This window comes from Mobula birostris, chromosome X, assembly GCF_030028105.1.
Source record: "Mobula birostris isolate sMobBir1 chromosome X, sMobBir1.hap1, whole genome shotgun sequence".
In the NCBI taxonomy this organism is placed as follows: Eukaryota; Metazoa; Chordata; class Chondrichthyes; order Myliobatiformes; family Myliobatidae; genus Mobula; species Mobula birostris.
Genome location: NC_092402.1, coordinates 58847338 through 58866673, shown reverse-complemented (window position 1 = coordinate 58866673; position 19336 = coordinate 58847338). Strand labels below are relative to the sequence as shown.

Here is a 19336-nt window from a genome sequence, read left to right as displayed (position 1 = left end):
CGTAGCAATTTGCAGGGAGCAGGGGTTAGGAGTGGTGGGACTTTGCCTTAACTGCTGAATGCAGCCATCCCACCTCTCCCGGAAGTTCTGGGAGTCTCCCGCATATTAATATATTAATTGTATAATATTATATACAATATCCCGGAAATCAATTTTTTTGAGAGTGAGCGAGCGAGAGAAAGCAAGAGAGAGTGTGAGAGAGAGTGAGAGAAAAAGCAAGTGAGAGTGACCATGAGTGAGCAAGAGAGAGAGCGTGCGAGTGAGAGAGAGAGAGAGCGTGAGCAAGAGAGAGAGCGAGAGCGCGCCATGGCAGAGTGTTCCAAAAAAAGAAAATATAAAACGTACGTCACCCCAGACTACACTAAAGTGTACCCCTGCCTAATAGGGGTCAAAATAATGACAGTGTTTCTCACTGCACTGTTTGCAACAGTGACTTTTCTATTGCTCATGGTGGGTTAAGACTGTAAAAGACATGTTGAGGTGAGTTTAACAGGTGTCATTCATTCATCAGCATAGCTAACGTTATTTAAACTAGCTGGCTAGCTGCTAAGGAGCTACTCTATTGCAGACATCCCACCTCTCCCAGGAGTCTCCCGCAAACTGATGATGCTACCTCCCTGAAGTGAGTTTTTGCAGGGTGGGATGTCTGAGAATGTAACGTGACTGGGAGTGGAGCAGAGGACCTACAGAACAGGTCCAAATAGATAATTATGTAAGTCTTTATATTTTAAGACAAATGGATGGCACAGTACCATAACAGTTAGCACAACACTTAACAGTATCAGCGACCTGGGTTCCATTCCTGCCACTGCCTGTAAGAAGTTTGATTATTCTCCCCATGTTCACATTCACCCGGTGTTTGTACGTTTGCCCATTTTTTTCCCAGGTGCTCTGGTTTCATTCCACAGTCCAAAGACATGCTGGTTGGTAGGTTAGTTAGTCATTGTAAATTGTCCCATGGTTAGGCGAGGGTTAAATCCGGGGATTGCTGAGCGGTGCTGCTCGAAGGGCTCGAAGGGCCTGTTCCGCGCTGTATCTCAGTAAGTAACCAGGACTAGCTGCTGGGAAAGCAGTCAGGAGGAAGGGGGGCTGTCTGCAGGCCAAATCCACCCAGTGTGTTCAGGGCAGCAGGATGAGGGTTATTTGCATTTTCACAGCATTTTTCAGATCATCCCAAAATACCTCACAGCTAAAGAATGCCACTTGAAATCAGAATCAGGTTTATTATCACCTGCATGTAATGTGGAATTTGTTAACTTAGCAGCAGCAGTTCAATGCAATACATAATCTAGCAAGAGAGAGAGAGAAAAAATAATAAATAAAATAAAACATAATAAACAAGTAAAGCAATTATGTATATTGAGTAGATTATTTTAAAAAATGTGCAAAAACAGAAATACTGTATATTAAAAAAGTGAGGTAGTGTCCAAAGCTTCAATGTCCATTCAGGAATTGGATGGCAGAGGGGAAGAAGCTGTTCCTGAATCGCTGAGTGTGTGCCTTCAGGCTTCTGTATGAAGATAAAGGTCAGGTGAGAGAAACACTGCAACCAAATTTTTGCACAGCAAGCTCCCATGAAGTGACCTGATGATGACTGAATCGTCTGTTTTAATAATTTTGAGTGAGGAATAAATATTAACCAGATCTCTGGTTCTTCTTCAAAATACTTCCATAGTATGTTTCGCATCCACCTGACAGATCAAGGGGTGCCAGGAGGTTGGCTCTGATATCCTGCCCAAAGGCAGCGCCAATATTCAATGGACAACTCGATCTGGATGCTTCTACTCAGGTTTCTGTGTTCGAGTTTGGACCAAGAACTTTCTGGCACTGGGAGGGAAGTGAGCCTTATACAGGTTTGAAGGGAAGCAGGACGTTAGAAGGCAGTTAAGTTTGAAAATGTCACCATTTATGATTTATATATATCCTATGTTCTGTGTGTTGTCTGTGTCTAGGTGCCTGTGATTGTGGTGCAGACACGTTTCTCATTGCAACTGTGCCTCACTGGACTTGAAGAGATTTACCGGGATGCTGCCTGGATTAGAGGGCATGATTTATGAGGGTAGGGTGAGCAAGCCAGGGCTCTTCTCTCTGGAACAGAGGTTGAGAGGTGACTTGATAGAGGTCTATAAGATGATAAGAGACATAAATTGAGAAGATAACCAGAGACTTTTTCCCAGGGTAGAAATAGCTAATGCAAGGGGGCATAACTTTAATGTGATTTAAGGAAAGTATAGGGGGGACGTCAGAGTTAAGTTTTTTACACAGAGTGACTGCAAGGATCACCCCGCCAAGAGCGGTGGTAGAGGCAGATACGTTAGGGACATAAATGAAACTCTTAGATAGGCACATGGATGATAGAAAAAATAGAGGGCTATGTGGGTGGGAAGGGTTAAAATAGGTCACAAAGTCAGCACAACATCATGGGCCATAGGCCTGTACTGTGTGTAATATTCTATGTTCTGCTGTCCACATGACAACACGCTTGACGTGATTTGGCTTGTTTGCCTCCAGCACAACCACAGGCTCAACAGTGCCAGCTCCAACCATGGCCAAACTTATTCGTGGGGCAGAGGATGTGCAGGCACCACTACCTCCTTCCGCTTAGCGAGCATTGTCTCAGGTTAAACATGGAGCATAGAACAGTACAGTGCAGACCCTTTGGCCCACAATGTTGTGTCAACCTTTAAACCTACTCCAAGGTCAATCTAACCCTTCCGTTCCACAGAGCCCTCCATTTTTCTTTCATCCACATGCCTATCTAAGAGTTTCTTAAATACCCCTAATGTATCTGCCTCTACCATCACCGCCAGTGGCGTGATCTATGCACCCACCACTCTCTGTGTAAAGAAATTGCCTCTGACATCTTCCACTATACTTTCCTCCAATCACCTTAAAGTCACACCCTCTCATATTAGCCATTTCCCTGGGAAGAATTTGCTGCTATCCAGACTATCTATGCCTCTTATCTTATATACCTTTATCAAGTCACCTCTCATCCTCCTCCATTCCAAAGAGAAAAGTCCTAACTCGCTCAACTTATCCTTATTAGACGTGCTTTCTAACCCAGGCAACACCCTGGTAAATCTCCCCTGCGCCCTTTCTAAAGCTTCCATATCCTTCCTATAATGAGGCAACCAGAACTGAGCACAATATTCCAAGTATGGTCTAACCAGAGCTTTATAGAGCTGCAACATTACCTCAATCCCCCAACTAATGAAGGCCAACACATCATAGGCCTCCTTAACCATCCAATTAACTTGCGTTAGAAGTTGTTATTCACTGTTGGATCCTGTAAGTGAGAGGGAAGTGTGCTGTGCTATGGGTTTGGATGATGTGGTCTCAGTTGAATAGCTGGTCTTGTCTGCAACTGGGTGGTCTTGAAGAAGAGGCAGGTTCGGTGACCTCACAGGGGTCATCCTGTCGTCTCCATCAGTACGAAGTGTGTGCGGGTGTGTGAGCCGCTAGTTGTTGGCTCACAAATCTGACCGATAAGATTGAGTTCTGGCAGTCTGGTACATTGAAGTTCTTGCAACTTCGGGCTTAAAAGCCTGGATCTCACTGCCTGATGACTTGGTCTGTTGGTTACTTCTGGGTACAGGACATCACTCTTCCTCCTCTGCATAGAACATAGAGCACAGATCAGAACAGCACAAGAAGAAGCCCTTTGGCCTACCATTTTGTGCTGAATTCATTAAACTAGTATTTAAAAGCCTAGCTAAGCTATTCCCTTCTGTCTGCACATAGTCCATTCCCTTTATTCTCTGCACATTCATGTGCCTTGCTAAGAGCCTCTTAAATGCCTATATCATATTTGCTCCTCCCACCACCCCTGGCAGCACATATCAGGCAGCCACTGTCCTCTGTGCAAAAGCAAACCTGCCCTGCATAACTCCTTTGAACTTACATCTTCTCACCTTAAATGTATGCACTCTAATATTAGACATTTTAAAAAGATACCAACTGTCTACCCTATCTATGCCTCTCATAATCTTAACTTCTATCAAACCTCCCCTCAACCTCCACCTATCTAGAGAAAACAAGTCAAGTTTATCCAACCTCTGCTTATAGCTCATACCCTATAATCCAGGCAGAATCCTTGTGAACCTCTTCCGCACCCTCTCCACATCCTTCCTATAATGAGGTGAATAGATTGTCCTCCTCCTGCCCACCTCATCCAGTGCAGCATGTCAAAGATCAAAGCCCACTCCCTTCCGAGTTGTGTCAATCTTTGCCGTTGCACAGGTCAGAATTACCTCTGCCTGGGTGAGCACTGCTTGGTCCCGGTCCAATGCACCTCCCTTTGAGAAGCACATGCTTTTTTAATGGGACCTGGTCACTCACCATTTTGGTTCTTTGCTGCTGTCTCTAAGCAATGAGCAGTCAGCACAGAGCTCTCAGCGCGCTGAAATCCTTGAAATTAGCTGGCAGCATAAAGTTGGCTTGTTGCCTGTGTTGCCATCAAGGGGCACAGGATAATCATACACGAACAAACTGTGAACGTTTTTGACACTGGGCTCTGTTTTGACTCTGTGGGGAAAGTCCATGCAATTGCATCTTCCTTCTCAAGCCACAAGAGACTCAACTACAATAAGAAGCTTCCCGTATTTATAACCATTGCACATCCCAGAACTCACTGCCACCATGTGCCAGAGCAAAATCAACTTCAAACAAAACCAGTACAGTGAGATATTGACTGGCTGCATCACAGCCTGGTATGGAAACACCAATGCCTTTGAATGGAAAATCCTACAAGAAGTAGTGGATACAGCCCAGTCCATCATGGGTAAAGCCTCCCATCCCAAACCAATGAGCACATCAAGGAGCATTGTTGCAGGAAAGCAGCATCCATCATCAAGGAACCCACCTCCCAGGACATAAGACCATACGACGTAGGAGCAGAATTAGGTCATTCAGCCCATCAAGTCTGCTTCACCATTTCATCGTGGCTGATCCCGGATCCCACTCAACCCCATATACTTGCCTTTTCTCCATATCCTTTGATGCCCTGACCGATCAGGAAGCAATCAACTTCTGCCTTAAATATACCCACGGACTTGGCCTCCACCAGTCTGTGGCAGAGCACTCCACAGATTTGCCACTCTCTGGCTTAAAAAAAATTCCTCCTTACCTCTGTTCTAAGAGGTTGCCCATCAATTTTGAGGCTGTGTCCTCTAATTTTTGATGCCCCCACCAGAGGAAACATCCTCTCCACATCCACCCTATTTAGTCCTTTTAACATTCAGTAGGTTTCAATGAAGTCCCCACATATTTTTCTTAAGTTCCAGTGAGTACAGGCCCAAAGCTGCCAAACGTTCCTCATATGTTAACCCCTTCATTCCCAGAATCATCCTCGTGAATCTCCTCTGGACTCTCTCCAATGACAGCACATCCTTTCTGAGATATGGGGCACAAAACTGTTGACAATACTCCAAGTGCAGCCTGACTAGTGTCGTATAAAGGCTCAGCATTATCTCCTTGCCTTTATATTCTATTCCCCTTGAAATAAATGCCAACTTTGCATTTGCCTTCTTTACCACAGACTCAACCTGTAATTTAATCTTCTGGGAGTCTTGCACAAGGACTCCTAAGTCCCTCTGCACCTCTGATGTTTGAACCTTCTCCCCATTTAGATAATAGTCCACATTATTGTTCCTTTTACCAAAATATATTATTATACATTTCCCAAAACTTTATTCTATCTGCCACTTTTTTGCCCATTCTTCCAATTTGTCTAAGTCCTGCTGCAATTGCATTGCTTCCTCAGCACTACCTACCCCTCCACCTATCTTCGTATCATCCGCAAACTTTGCCTCAAAGCCATCAATTCCATTATCCGAATCATTGACAAACAACGTGAAAAGTAGCGGTCCCAATACTGACCCCTGAGGAACACCACTAGTCACTGGCAGCCAACCAGGAAAAGCACCCTTTGCAATCTCAACCTTACATCTTGGATACTATTTGGAGGCCTATATATGATTCCCATAATGTTTTTTTTTACCCTTGCAGTTTCTTAACTCCACCCACAAAGATTCAACATTCTCTGACCCTATGTCACCTCTGTCACCTCTGTCATCTCTTTCCAACAAAGCCACACCACTACCTATGCTTTCCTGTCTGCCCTTTCAATACAAAGTATATGCTTTGATATTAAGCTCCCAACTATGGCCTTCTTTCAGCCACGAATCAGTAATGCCCACAACATCAAACAGACCAATCTCTAATTGCACCATGAGTTCATCCACCTTGTTCCGAATGCTACATGCATTTAGATGCAACACCTTCGGTCCTGCATTCTTCACCCTTTTGAATTTTGCCTCTGTGGTACAATCTAACTCTTCGCTCTGTCTACATTTGTACCCAATCATTGGCTTGTCCTTCCTTACATTCATGTTACATACATCATCAGCTTGACTCATCCTCAGCTCTATTATCATCAGTTTTATCCCATCCCCCTGCCATATTAGTCTAAACCACTCCCAGCTGCTCTTGTAAACCTTCCTACAAGAATATTGGTCCCACCTGCCCCAGAAGAGGTCCCATTATCCAGAAATCTGAATCCGTGCCCCCCGTTCCAATTCTCCAGCCACTTGTTAATCTGCCACCTCATTCTATTCCTATCCTCACTGTTGTGTGGCACAGGCAGCAATCCCGAGATTACTACTCTTGAGGTCCTGCTTCTTAGTTTCCGTTCTAACTCCCTGTATTATTTTTTCAGGACCTCCTCCCTTTTCCTTCCTATGTCGTTGGTACCAATATGTACCACGACTTCTGGCTGCTCACCCTCCCTTTTCAGGATATTGTGGATATGTTCAGAAACATTATGGACCCTGGCACCTGGGAGGCAAACTACCATCTGTGTTTCCTTTTCGTATCCACAGAATCACCCATCTGTCCCCCTGACTATAGAGTCCACTATCACTGCTGCCATTCTCTTCAGTTCCCTACCCTTCAGAGCTACAGGGCCAGACTCTTTGCCAGTGGCATGACCGCTGGTACTTACCCCCCAACAGTACTCAAAATGGAGTACTTATTGTTGAGGGGGTCAGCCACAGGGGTGCTCTCCACTACCTGACATTCTCCCTTCCATCTTCTGACAGTCACCCATTTATCAGTCTCCTGTCGCCTTGGGGTGACGACCTCCCTGTAGCTCCTGTCTATCACTGTTTCACTTCCCCAACAAGTCGAAGGCCATCGAGTCCCCTAACACTGTCTCTAAGGAACTGCATTTCAATGCACCTGGCGCAGATGTGGCCATCAGGGAGGCCATGAGTCTTCTGGAAATCCCTCATCTGACACCCAGAACAGAACACTGGTTCCCTATTCTCTCAAGATTTAAATAAGAAATAAGGAATGAACTTACTTGCTTACCTTGCCTTCGCCTGTGCTCACCGAAGCCTTGTTGAGCCAAAGCCTTACTACTCTGCCTCAGACTACTCCAACGGCGACCGCTCCCATGATGACCGCTCTGCAAGGCGGTACCTCTCTTTTATAAAGACTGGGTTTTTAAAGTTCTTTGCTGCACCTGCGCAGGAACACTTCTGTTGCATCTGAGCAGTACTCCAATCAACGGCGCCCGTCGAAAAACTTTCTGCTTTTTAAAGATCTTTGCCAGACCTGTGCAGGAATGCTTCTGTTGTGTCTGTGCAGTGCTCCAATCAATGACTTACTCCCTTCTCGCTGCTGCCATCAGAGAGAAGGTACAGGAGCTTCAGGACTCACACCGCTAGATTCAGGAATAGTTATTACCCCTTAACCATCAAGTTCTTCAACGAAAGGAGATAACTTCATTCAACTTCATTTATCCCATTATTGACGTGTTCCCACAACCAATGGACTCATTTTCAAGGGCTCTTCATCTCATGTTCTCAATATTTATTGCTTATTTATTTATTTATTTATTTATTTATTATTTCTTCTTTTGTATTTGCAGTTTGTTGTCTTCTGCACTCTGGTTGAATGATCTAGATGGGCAGTCTTTCATTGTTTCTGTTATGGTTATTATTCTATAGATTTATTGAGCATGCCTACAAGAAAACAAATCTCAGGGTTGTATATAGCGACATATATGTACTTTGATAATAAATTTACTTTGAAATTTTGAACTTTGAACTTCTTGGTATCTGTCTTCTCAGCCTAAAGCTTCCAGTGAGGGAGATGCTTCTGAAAGCCCCTTTCTCCCAATGTCGATAGAAGGTGACCAGGTATAGCGTGAGGTCTGCGGAACACCAAACCTCACACTTTAATTACCAAGCAGCTGCCTACAGGTTCATAAGCTAACAGGAGGTTGCCATAGGAACAGGAGTCTGTAGAACCTCTTCCTGTCATTCAATAATCATGGCCGATCTGTGACCTGACTCTAATTAAGTAGGCATGATGTGTGATCGGCATTAAGTATTAGAAGCACAGAAGCCAATTTGCACACAATACCCTCCCACAAACTGCACTGTGATAATAATCAGATAATCTGCTACCAGTAAAGTTGAGAAGATAGAAGAGTGGGACAACTCTCCTCATCTCTCTGGAGAGAGTGGTGCGGACAGCCCAGCACATCTGTAGATGTGAACTTCCCACTATTCAGGACATTTACAAAGGCAGGTGTGTAAAAAGGGCCTGAAGGATCATTGGGGGCCTGAGTCACCCCAACCACAAACTGTTCCAGCTGCTACCATCTGGTAAACGGTCCCGCAGCATAAAAGCCGGGACCAACAGGCTCCAGGACAGCTTCTTCCACCAGGCCGTTAGACTGATTAATTCATGCTGATACAATTGTATTTCTATGTTATATTGACTGTCTTGTTCTACATACTATTTATTATAAATTGCACATTTAGACAGGGACGTAACGTAAAGATTTTTACTCCTCATGTATATGAAAGATGTAAGTAATGAAGTCAATTCAATCTTCAGAACAGTGCCACAAGTTTCACTAACAGGGCCTCGGTTTAATGTTTCACATTAAATGGTGCAATGCTCCCCTTGTGCATTGTCAGCCTAGAGTTTTGTATTTAGATGTCTGAAACGGGATTTAAACCCGCAGTGTGACTCAGGCACGTTTGCATAGGGAAATCCCAACACTCAAAATATATTCTGCTATCTATGTTAGTCATGATGTTGGTGTGATTAAGAGGAAGCAGATGACAGAAAGATATTATTGGATCTGAGATTATAAATATAGTGGACACCTTCTTGAATCCAGTCTTACTCCAATAAAGTAGTAGTCTAAGTTAATCCTCTGGACCATGGACTGCGGATACAACATTTATACCTGATTCTCCTTTCCTCTAATCTGATACATAGAGCAAGCTGCCAGGGATAAGTTGAGCCAAAGGGCCTGCTGTATAACTTGATGACTCTAAGTGCCCCAGTGGGGATTCTGAATGAGGATATTGTTAGACCTGGCTATAAGATCCATACCCTACTAGCCCTTCCCCCATTTCCAATTCTCCAGACAAGTATCCATCTGGAACTTCCTGCCAAGATTCTTACTTGAAGGGTACCACTGAGATAACGGAGAGTGAATTGAACTTCACTCAGCCAGGTGCAGCACCTTCAGGTGGGAGAAGAGAAAGCGAGGCAGACATTCTCTGACCCGGCTGGAAGCCTTATCAGCGTGGAACACAGTTACGGGCGGCCCTTTGGTGCAGTGGGTAGAGTCGCTACCACACAGCTCTGGAGACCCAAGATTGATCCGGACCTCCGTTACTGCATTTAAAATATTGCACTACGACTCCCAGGTGCCTCATTGTCCTCCTACGTTCCAAAGTCACTCAGGTCAGTAGGTTAATTGACTGATGTAAATTGTCCCTAGTGTGGGGTGGGTGGCCAAATCTGGGTAGAGATGGTGGGAATGTGGGGAGAACAAAAATAATGAGTTACTGCAGGATCAGTTTAAGTAGGTGGTTAATGGTTGATGTGGGCTCAGTGGGCCAAAGAGACAGAGGTTTCAATGGAAATCATACGGGAATTCCTCACCAACAGTCCAAATTGATCCCATCATACTCAGGTGTATAAAGAAACTGAGCATTTTTTTTTAATTTGCTGGTGAAAAGTGGTTGTCACTAGTATAGACAACATTAATGGTTCATCCTTAATTGCTCTTCAGAAGCCGGGTAGTGAGACATCTCGTTGAACACCCACAAGCTTTGTGCTCTCATGTTGTTGTTGGTGAGGGATTTCCCAGAGTTAGAGCCAGTGATGAGGAACAAAGAGCAATACAAGTCAAAGCTAGCATGAGGTGTGAGGGATAATGCTCTCTCTATATTCCTCCTGCCTTTTTCCTCCTTGGTGGTTGAGGTCACAGGTTTGGGAGATGCTTTGTCAGAGAAGCCTAAGCTAGTAACCATAGTGCTGGTGGAAATCAATCTTTAGGTGGTAGACAAGGTGGCAATGAAGCAGGCTGCTTTGTTCTGAATGGTGTCAAGATTCTGGAGAGTCATTGCAGCTGCACCCTTCCAAACAAGTGGAGAGAGCCATGCTCTTTTCTCACTGCTGCCATCGGCCAGGAGGTACATGAGCCTTAGATGTCATACCACTAGGCTCAGGGACAGTTATTATCCTAATACTATCAGGGTCCTGAACCAGCGGGAATAATTTCACTCACCTGAACTCTGAACTGATTCCACAATTTTCAGACTCACTTTCAGGATTCTACAACTCATGTTCTCAGTGTCCTTTCTTTCTTTCTTTCCTCCTTCCCTGCTTTCCTTCCTCCTTTTCTCCATTCCTTCCTTCCTTCAGCCCTTCCTCCTTCCCTCTCCAGCCTTGACCTTTCCCACCCACCTGGCTTCACATGTCACCTTCCAGCCAGCCTCCTTCCCCTCCCTCCACCTTTTCATTCTGGCTTCTTCCCCCTTCTCTATCCGTCCTGAGGAAGATGCTGAGTTCCTCCAGTGATTTATGTGTGTTGCTTTGGATTTCTAGCATCTGCAGACTTTCTTGTGTTTATGGTTTTCTTTTGCACATTGGCTGTTTGTCAGTCTTTGTCTGGGTGCACTTTTTCATTGATTTTATTGTATTTCCTTGTGCTACTGTGAATGCCTGTAAGAAAATGAATCCCAGGGTAGTATCTGGTGACAAATACAGTGGATTCCACTTAACTGGGTCATTGGTTAATCGGGGCAGCCACTTATTTGGGACAACTCCTAAAGAAAAAAACTAAATTGAGAAAATAGCCGGGATTCCCTTCATTTATTTAGGACACTATGCCACTTAATTGGGACAGGAAACTGTTGCCGATCAGTTTCTAACTAGCTTCAGTCGTGTGCACTTGTGTGGTCGTTAGTCACGACACCGTGCTTCGAGACAACGGTTTTTAAATAGCGTCAATTGCACGTGCTTGTGTTTGAAAAGCAATGATGGGAGAAATGGCCGGGAGTGAAAATGAAACCATTTCATTGCTTCAGCAAATTAGGAACTCCGAAGAATTTGAAGGTAGCGACAATCACCTTGAATGTTACATTGAAAATGAAGATTTGGAGGATGCAATCATCGAAAATACTGCATGAAGGCAGTCCAGTATCTGCACTAGGTCTCTGCACTGATTTTGTTCATTGACAGTCAATCAATAAAACATTGAAGCATGCACTGGATGAATTCCTCCGCTGATAACTATTAGGAACAAATACAGTTTTATAGTTCTCTAATTTGTTCTGTATTTCACTTACATACGTAATTTGTTACTCAGTTAAAATTAGTTTTTTTTATACCTTAATTATTTCCATGAAACCGGCTAATTAGAGCAGCCACTTAATTGGGCCAAGGAGTACTGGTCCCGCTGTGCCCCAATTAACCAGAATCCACTGTACAGACTTTGATAGTAAATTTACTTTGAACTTGAATTTATTTTGAACTTCAAAGTTTGTGTGTTCCATCACACTCCCAACTCGTGTCTTGTAGATGGTTGAAAGGCCTTGGAATGTTTCACTCACCGTAGGAACCCCAGCCTCCGACCAGCTCTTGCGAGCTTGCTGCTTTAATCAGTGACCTGCTGGAATGCTGATGGTGGGGGATTCAGTGACGGTAATGTCGAAGAGTATCATATAGATTTTCTAACTGGAAGCTTTGAAGTATGAAAACAAATTGAGAATGTCTGTTTTGTGTTATTAGCACGTAATTTTAATTCTTTAAATGTGATCATCAGAAGAATATGAAACGGGAAACTGGAGAAGTCCATATTCCCTATTGTTAATCCTCTGCTACAACAGGAGCTCTCACTCCTCAATATCCCTCCACAAATCGTTTTCCTCAATTCAGTCGGCTGTAAGTGACTCCCCGTATAGGGTCACGGATCCCTGAGAAACTCAGCTCGCTGCTCATTGACTGATTTACTGTAGTCTCAACATGGACCCTGCAGACAGTCTGTTCATAAAAAGAGTTCATTTCACTTGCAGAAACTGTGACTTTGACAATAAGCTCAATTTCACTGTGCATCTTCCTGGAGATTATGCTGTCAGGATTGTACATAGATCTGTTTTCTTCATGTGTGCTCCTGTTTTGCAGCCTTGTCTCTCTTATAGATACAAGGAAATCCCAACACACATCCCACTGTTTTTGGCTTTTTGCTAATGCAGCAGGATCAATTTAGATTTTCAGTGGCAGTGGAAATGATACAGAGCCCTTATTACATCCTAGACAGTTATATTTTTTTCTCTTTTACAAGATCAGTGCAGCATTTGCAAGGTGAGTATTTATTGCTGTCTCCTTGAACTGCTGCAGCCCTTCTAGTGAACGTGCTCCCATGGCGCCGCTGGGGAGTGAGTCCCAGGGTTTAGACCCAGTGCCAGCAAAGGAGCGGACACACACCTCTAAGTCAGGACAGAGTGTGACTTAGAGGGGAACTAGCTGATGGTGGTGTTCCCCTACACCTGCTGCCCTCATCCTCCTTACTATTAGAGATTGTGGGTTTGGGAAGAGACATCACAGTAGCCTCGGTGAGAGGCTGCAGTGCATTTTGTCAGTGGTTCGTGCTACAGATACTGTGTGTGGTGATAGAGGAGGTGAACGTTTTGGGTGGTTGAAGGGCTGGCAATCAAAGCCAATGGTCTGTCCTATGTTGAAGGATTTAGAATGGGGCAGCTTGAGGTCAGCCTTGGCATCAGTGCAGTGAAGCCACAGATTCGACTTCAGTACCGAAACTGCCAATCCACCTTGTAACCACTTCAAGCTCCCGGCTGAGTCACACAGAAAAACGCTCCAACTGAGTTTGTGACTAACTGTCAAAGCACATTTATATCAGGGGTGTGAACAGCCCACACTGTGGAACTGTAGTTCAAGGTGTAGAGAAGCAGTTTCCCATTCTGGAGCTATGAGTAACCTTTTCTAACATTCACACCAGTCACATGTAGGGTACAAACAGGAGTTAAGGAGGGACTTTTTAATGCCAACTATATGTCTTTTTCACTGCTTTTTTCATTTTGTGCTGATGATAATGAAAAATGTGCAATATTTAACCTTGGTCAGTAAAAGGGCAATTATATCTCTGGCAGGATGCTGATATAATCTGCGGAGTGTCCACAGGAAACCAAGACAGGTTTCATTTAAGGTCTAGTTTTTCATTAGCTTGTCCGGTTTTGTCCTAGAGAAGGCCTCAGCAAACTGTTGGCGAGGGCATTCCATAACTTAGACCCAGTGACAATGAAGAACAGCAATATATTTTCAAATGAAGATGGTGTGTACCTTGGAGGGTAACCTAAAGTTGTTGGTGTTCCCCTACACCTACCGCTCTTGTCCTTCATGGTGACAGAGGTCATAGGTTGGAGAGATACTGTTGCAGTAGCCTGGGTGAGTAACTGATGAGTGTTTTGTAGATGGTGTGCACTGCAGTCACTGTGTACCAGTGCCTGAGGAAATGTGTCTTTAGGTGTCGATGAAGCAGGCAGTTTTGTCCTGGGTGGTGTTGAGTTTCTTGAGAGTTCCTGGAACCGTTCTCGCCCAGGCAAATGGAGAGCGTCCCATCACACCCCGACTCATGACTTGTAGATGGCAGAAAAGCTTTGAGGTGTCGGGTAGTGAGTCACTCACCACAGGACACCCAGCCTCTGACCTCAAGTTCAAGTTCATACTTATTGGCATACACATACGCAGAATGAATACCATGAAAATTGGCTTATCGCAGCAGCAGCATAATACATTACACGATGAGGACTGACATAAGTTATCACAAACTTAACATAGATTACACATAACTTACATGTGTGCAAAAATAAGCAACAAAGTAAACAAGACAGAGAGAGAGAGAGAGAGACAGTCCAGAGTAGTGTTAGGGTTTTTCAAGTCAGTTCAAGAACCTAAGGGCAGTGGGGAAGAAGTTGTTGAACTTTGAGGTGTTGGTCTTCAGGCTCCTGTAACTCCTACCTGATCGCAGTGTCAGGAGGATGGCATGGCCTGGATGGCTGTCCCCTGCCTAGAACATTGATGGTGGGGAGACCTTTGCCTGTGATGGAACTTTCTGAATCCACCACTCTCTGCAGCCCCTCATGTTCCTGTGTATTGAAGTTTCCATACAAGACTGTGGTGCAGACAATCAGGATGCTTTCCATTGTACGTTTGTAGAAGTTTGTCAGTCTTCAATGACATGCCAATCTCCTTAAACTTTCAAGGAAGTAGACGATGGCGTGCCGTCTTTGTGGTTGCTTCTATATGCTCAACCCAGGATAGACTCTCCAAGATGTCGACACCCAAGATACCTTGTATCCACGATATTTGGCTGATCCATTTGAGGTTCTGGTCAACCCAGGATGTTGATCCCTAGGGATTCTAATCCCGTTGAAAGTCGTGAGTAATTGATTAGAGATGGACTTGGCCACTGCCTTGCACTTTGGCAGTGCAAATGTCACTGGTCACTTATCAAACTATGACTGCATGTTGTCCAGATCTTGCTGCACGGAGGCACGGGCTGCTTCATTTGCTGAGGGCTCGTGAAGTGTGTACATTGTGGCCTAATGACGGCATGCAGCTGATTGATGAAGCAACTGAAGATGGTTGACACCAGGACACTGTTCTGAGAAACTCCTGCAGTGATGTCCTGGGACTGGGGTGATTGACCTCTTACAATCACAACCACCATTCTTTCTGTGAAGAAGGACTACCATGTTTGGGATGTTTTCTCCTTCGATGCCCATTGACTTCAGATTTACCAGAGCTCCTTGATGCCACATTCGGTTAAATGCTGCCCTGATATTGAGGACTGCTTCACTCTCTATTCACCTCTGGAAGTCAGCTCTTTGGTTTAGGTCTCACAATTTTCTTCCTCAGTTAAATTCCCAGTCTCCATTGTGCATGGAGAATAATTCCAGCCTCAGCAATCTCTTTTCAGTAACATTGATCTTGGAGTAGGTTAAGTGGTCAGCACAACATCATGGGCCAATGGGCATAAATAGACTCTTCTTGGGCTTCCAGACTGTTACAAGTATTGATTTTAACCGAAGTTTCAATGACAAACTCTGCCATCTTCATCAGGGATGATGCCTACACATGTCTAGTCCGGTGGTATTTATACCAATGTTGTCCGTCCCTCCTGATTGGTTTGTCCTCATCCAATCAGGTTTCTGCTGTCCCACCTTGTTTACAATTGAATCTCAGTTCTTACTTGCAGCAAGACCTTCGTCATTAAAATTCTTTTCCTTTAGTTTTAGCAAAGACGAAGTTCTTGTTCTAAGTAAGAACTGAAATTCAATTGTAAACAAGGTGGGACAGCGGAAACCTGATTGGTTAGTCTTCATCCAATCAGGAGTGACGGATGATGAGGGTATAAATACCATCGGACTAGACATACCCAAGCATCATCCCTGCTGAAGGTGGCAGAGTTTGTCATCGAAATGTCATTTAAAATTGATACCTGTACCTGACTGGAAGCCCGAGAAGAGTTTATTTATCATACATACCGGGAAAGCACTAGATCCTGTTTCATACACATGAATTCTCTCTGTACCCTTGCTCAAACAGTCGCACTGCACCCTCCCTGTAGTGCGGTGACCAGAACTGTACAGACTGTACAGAGTACACAAACTGTGGTCTAACCACTGCTTTATGCAGTTTTAGTGTCACCTCATAGGTATTCACCTGCTTTCTTAAACACTGTATTACCTGTCCTACTGCCTTCAGAAATCTGTGTACAAGATCATTTTTCTCGCAGGTGTAATTGGGTGGTGCGGACCTGTTGGGCTGGAAAGGCCTGTTACCATGCTGTACTTTTAAATCTAAATAAAATAAAGATCCTCATTTATCCCTTGTTACTGTCAGGCACGGAGTACAGAAGCTTGGAGTCCCACACAACCAAGTTCAGGTGTACCTTCCAACAACTGTCAGGTTCTTAACTGACCAACACAACCCTAACCATACCTCGGCAACGGACCACTATGGACTTCCTTTTGCACTACCGGGGGACTTCCCTCTGTGTTTTGCCTTGCACAAGTGTCTTGTTTTGCACAGTCTTTTTTTTTACTTTGAGGTATATAGTGATTTATGTTCGGTGTGTTGTCTGAACCTATGTGCCTGTGATGCTTTTGAAAGCAACTTTGTTATTGTACCTGTACCTCACCGTATTTGTGCACATGATGATAAACTCAACTTGACTTACATTTTTTTTGCTCTCGAATGTGTGGTACCTCACATTTCGTAGCCATGGCCCTAGATGTTCACCATAAAAAGCAAGGGACCAAGTCCCTGAGGTACTACACTGCATACTTGCCTACAGTTACTAGAACTTCCTTTCAACGCTACTCTTTTTCTCCCGCTGATCCAACAAAAATTCAACTTGCCCTCGGATCCTGTGGGGAATCTGCCAATGCAGTTTATCAAAAGCCTTGCTAAATTCCATGTAGGTTACACCAGATGTGCTAACTTCTCAACCCTCTGAGTTCTCTCCTAAAAGTTCAATTGAATTAGTCAGACGTGACCTTCTTTTAACAGATCCATGCTGACTGACTGTGGTTAACATTAGGCCTCTTGAAGTGCTGATTTATGTCATTGCTCAGAATTTTTTCCAGTCATCCGCCCACGAGCAATGGTTGGTCAGTGGTTACTCAATCTATCCTTCACTCCTTTTATAAAATAGGAGCCGTCTTCCAGTCCTCCAACACCACACCTCATTGAACCAATGGACTGGATCATACCCTTCAGAGAGCCATTAAGCCAGATCCGTCTCACAGGACACTGTTGCAATTGACAAATAAAACACTTCTTCTTTCATTCAGGTTCCTGAGGGCAGATTCCAGATCATAATTAAACTTGCTCATATTTAATAATAATGTTAATACTAAAGATTTAGCATGTGTTCTCCTGGTTCAGTGAATAAAGACCTCAGTCAGTGTGTCAGTGGAAGAATCTGCATGGTCAGAGCAGAATCAGCTGACCTCTGCTTGGAAGTCACTTTGCCAATGCATTGTGTGATCCAGGACTCAGTAATGAAGCCAAACAGGGCTGGGTGAAAAACATGGGCTGGGTCAGGCTCAAGATGTGGCTTGTACACTGGGTGAGTCAGACCTTTTGAGGAGAGGACAGAAAAGTCCTCTCAGCAAAATCTCCAGTTCCATAATGCAAAGTTAGCTTCATGTGTTGTGACTAGTCGATGTGACTGTTACACATTGGCTGACGCATCAGTGTTAGGCAGCAGAACTTGACTTTGGCTGCGCATAGGTCGGGTGGGGGTAATCAGCTGGGTTTCTGGCACATAGAAACCCTTCACCACAGTTACCGATCTGAGAAATAAATCCCCGTACCCGACATGGAGCACACAATCTCTATTCATAGTCACACCTCCCACTTAGGTTGTGGAATGGCGCCACTTTTGTTGCCTGTTTTGAAAGTTATTTCATGGCCATTTGAACTCATAGAGTTATAGAAACAGGTCCTCTGGCCTACCATGTCTATGCTAACCATCAAGCCAATCTATACCAATTCCACGTGCCTAAATTAATTCCATATCTCCCTATGCACTGCTCATTCAAGTACTTTCCAGATACCCCTAAAATATTGTTACTGTTCCTGCTTGTCCCTCTGGCAGCTCATTCTAGATACCAACTATACTTTATATGAAAAATGTATCCCTCAGGTCACCTTTAAACCTCTCTCTCACCTTAAACTCATGCCCTCTGGTTTTAAACCAACCCACCCTGGAAAACAGACTCTGGCCCTACCCCCTTGAGGCTTCTGTTAATTTTATAGACCTCTATCATGTCGCCTCAGAGCCACGTTCACTCCAGGGAAAAATAGCCTATCAAGTCTCTCCTTGCATCTCAAGATCTCTAGTCCAAGCAACAATGGTTGTGAATCTTTTCTGCGCCCTCTCTGGATCACGGTAATCAAATCTTTCCTGTGATTTGGTGACCCAGAGCTGAACACTATACTTCCAAGTCAGCCTAATCGGTATTTTGTACAACTGTAACATGGTACCCAAACTTTTGTACTCCGTGCCTCAGCTGATCAAGGCAAGCGTGCCAAATTTCACCACCCTGTCTACCTGTGGCTCCACGTTCTGGGAACTGGGAACTTGTAGTCTACGGTTTCTCTGTTCAACACCACTCACCAGGGCCCTGCCATAACGATCACCAACATGTGGCTGGGCATAAAGGGACTACTCAAGGGAAAGCAGCGTAGACTGTACCAGTGGCGTCTCCCTCCCTGATGCTCTAAACAACTTTTATACATGCTTTGAGGCATGCAACACAATCTAGGCCACAAAAGCTACCCCCAGCCCCCAGGTGAGCAGACACTGTCTGTCAGAGCACCAGACGTGAGAAGGACTCTGCAGAAAGTCAACCCCCATAAGGCAACCGGGGCCAGACAACATCGCGGGCCGAGTACTCAGGGAGTGTGCACACCAGCTCACCGATGTCTTCACGGACATCTTCAACACTTCACTCACCCAGGCTGCTGTCCCCCACATGCTTCGAATCAGCCACCATCATCCCTGTACCAAAGAACTCTACACCTTCAGAGCTAAATGACTACCACCCAGTGGCACTGACACTAATCATCCTGAAGTGCTTTGAATGGCTGGTAATGGCACATATCAAAAACTCCTATCCTGTCACACTGGACACTCACCAATATGCTTACCCGACAGAACCACTCTACGACAGATACCGATAGAGGCCATAGCATCTATCATGCACCTGGCCCTGACACACTAGAAAACAGGGACACTTACGTCAGAATGCTGTTTCTGGATTTCAGTTCAGCATTCAACACTACGGTCCCACAGACCTTGGTGAGCAAACTCCTACTCCTCGGTCTAAATACACCACTGTGCAACTGGGTGTTGGACTTCCTAACCAACAGATCTCAGGTAGTCAGGATGGACAACCACTCCTCCCTCCTCATCAACCTCAACACG

At 44.6% G+C, this 19336-nt stretch overlaps 1 protein-coding gene across 4 annotated transcripts in view; it reads left to right on the top strand.

Moving 5' to 3' along the window:
• Window positions 1-19336, top strand: part of LOC140191922 (diacylglycerol kinase beta-like) — a 159008-nt gene that overhangs the window by 18329 nt on the left and 121343 nt on the right. The window contains exon 2 of one of the 4 annotated variants that reach the window (XM_072249792.1): window positions 11899-12021. The exons of the other annotated variants lie outside the window; for them this stretch is intronic. The gene's annotated coding sequence lies outside the window, so the exon portion shown is untranslated. The remainder of the gene's footprint in view (window positions 1-11898; window positions 12022-19336) is intronic. 4 annotated transcript variants of the gene reach the window in all.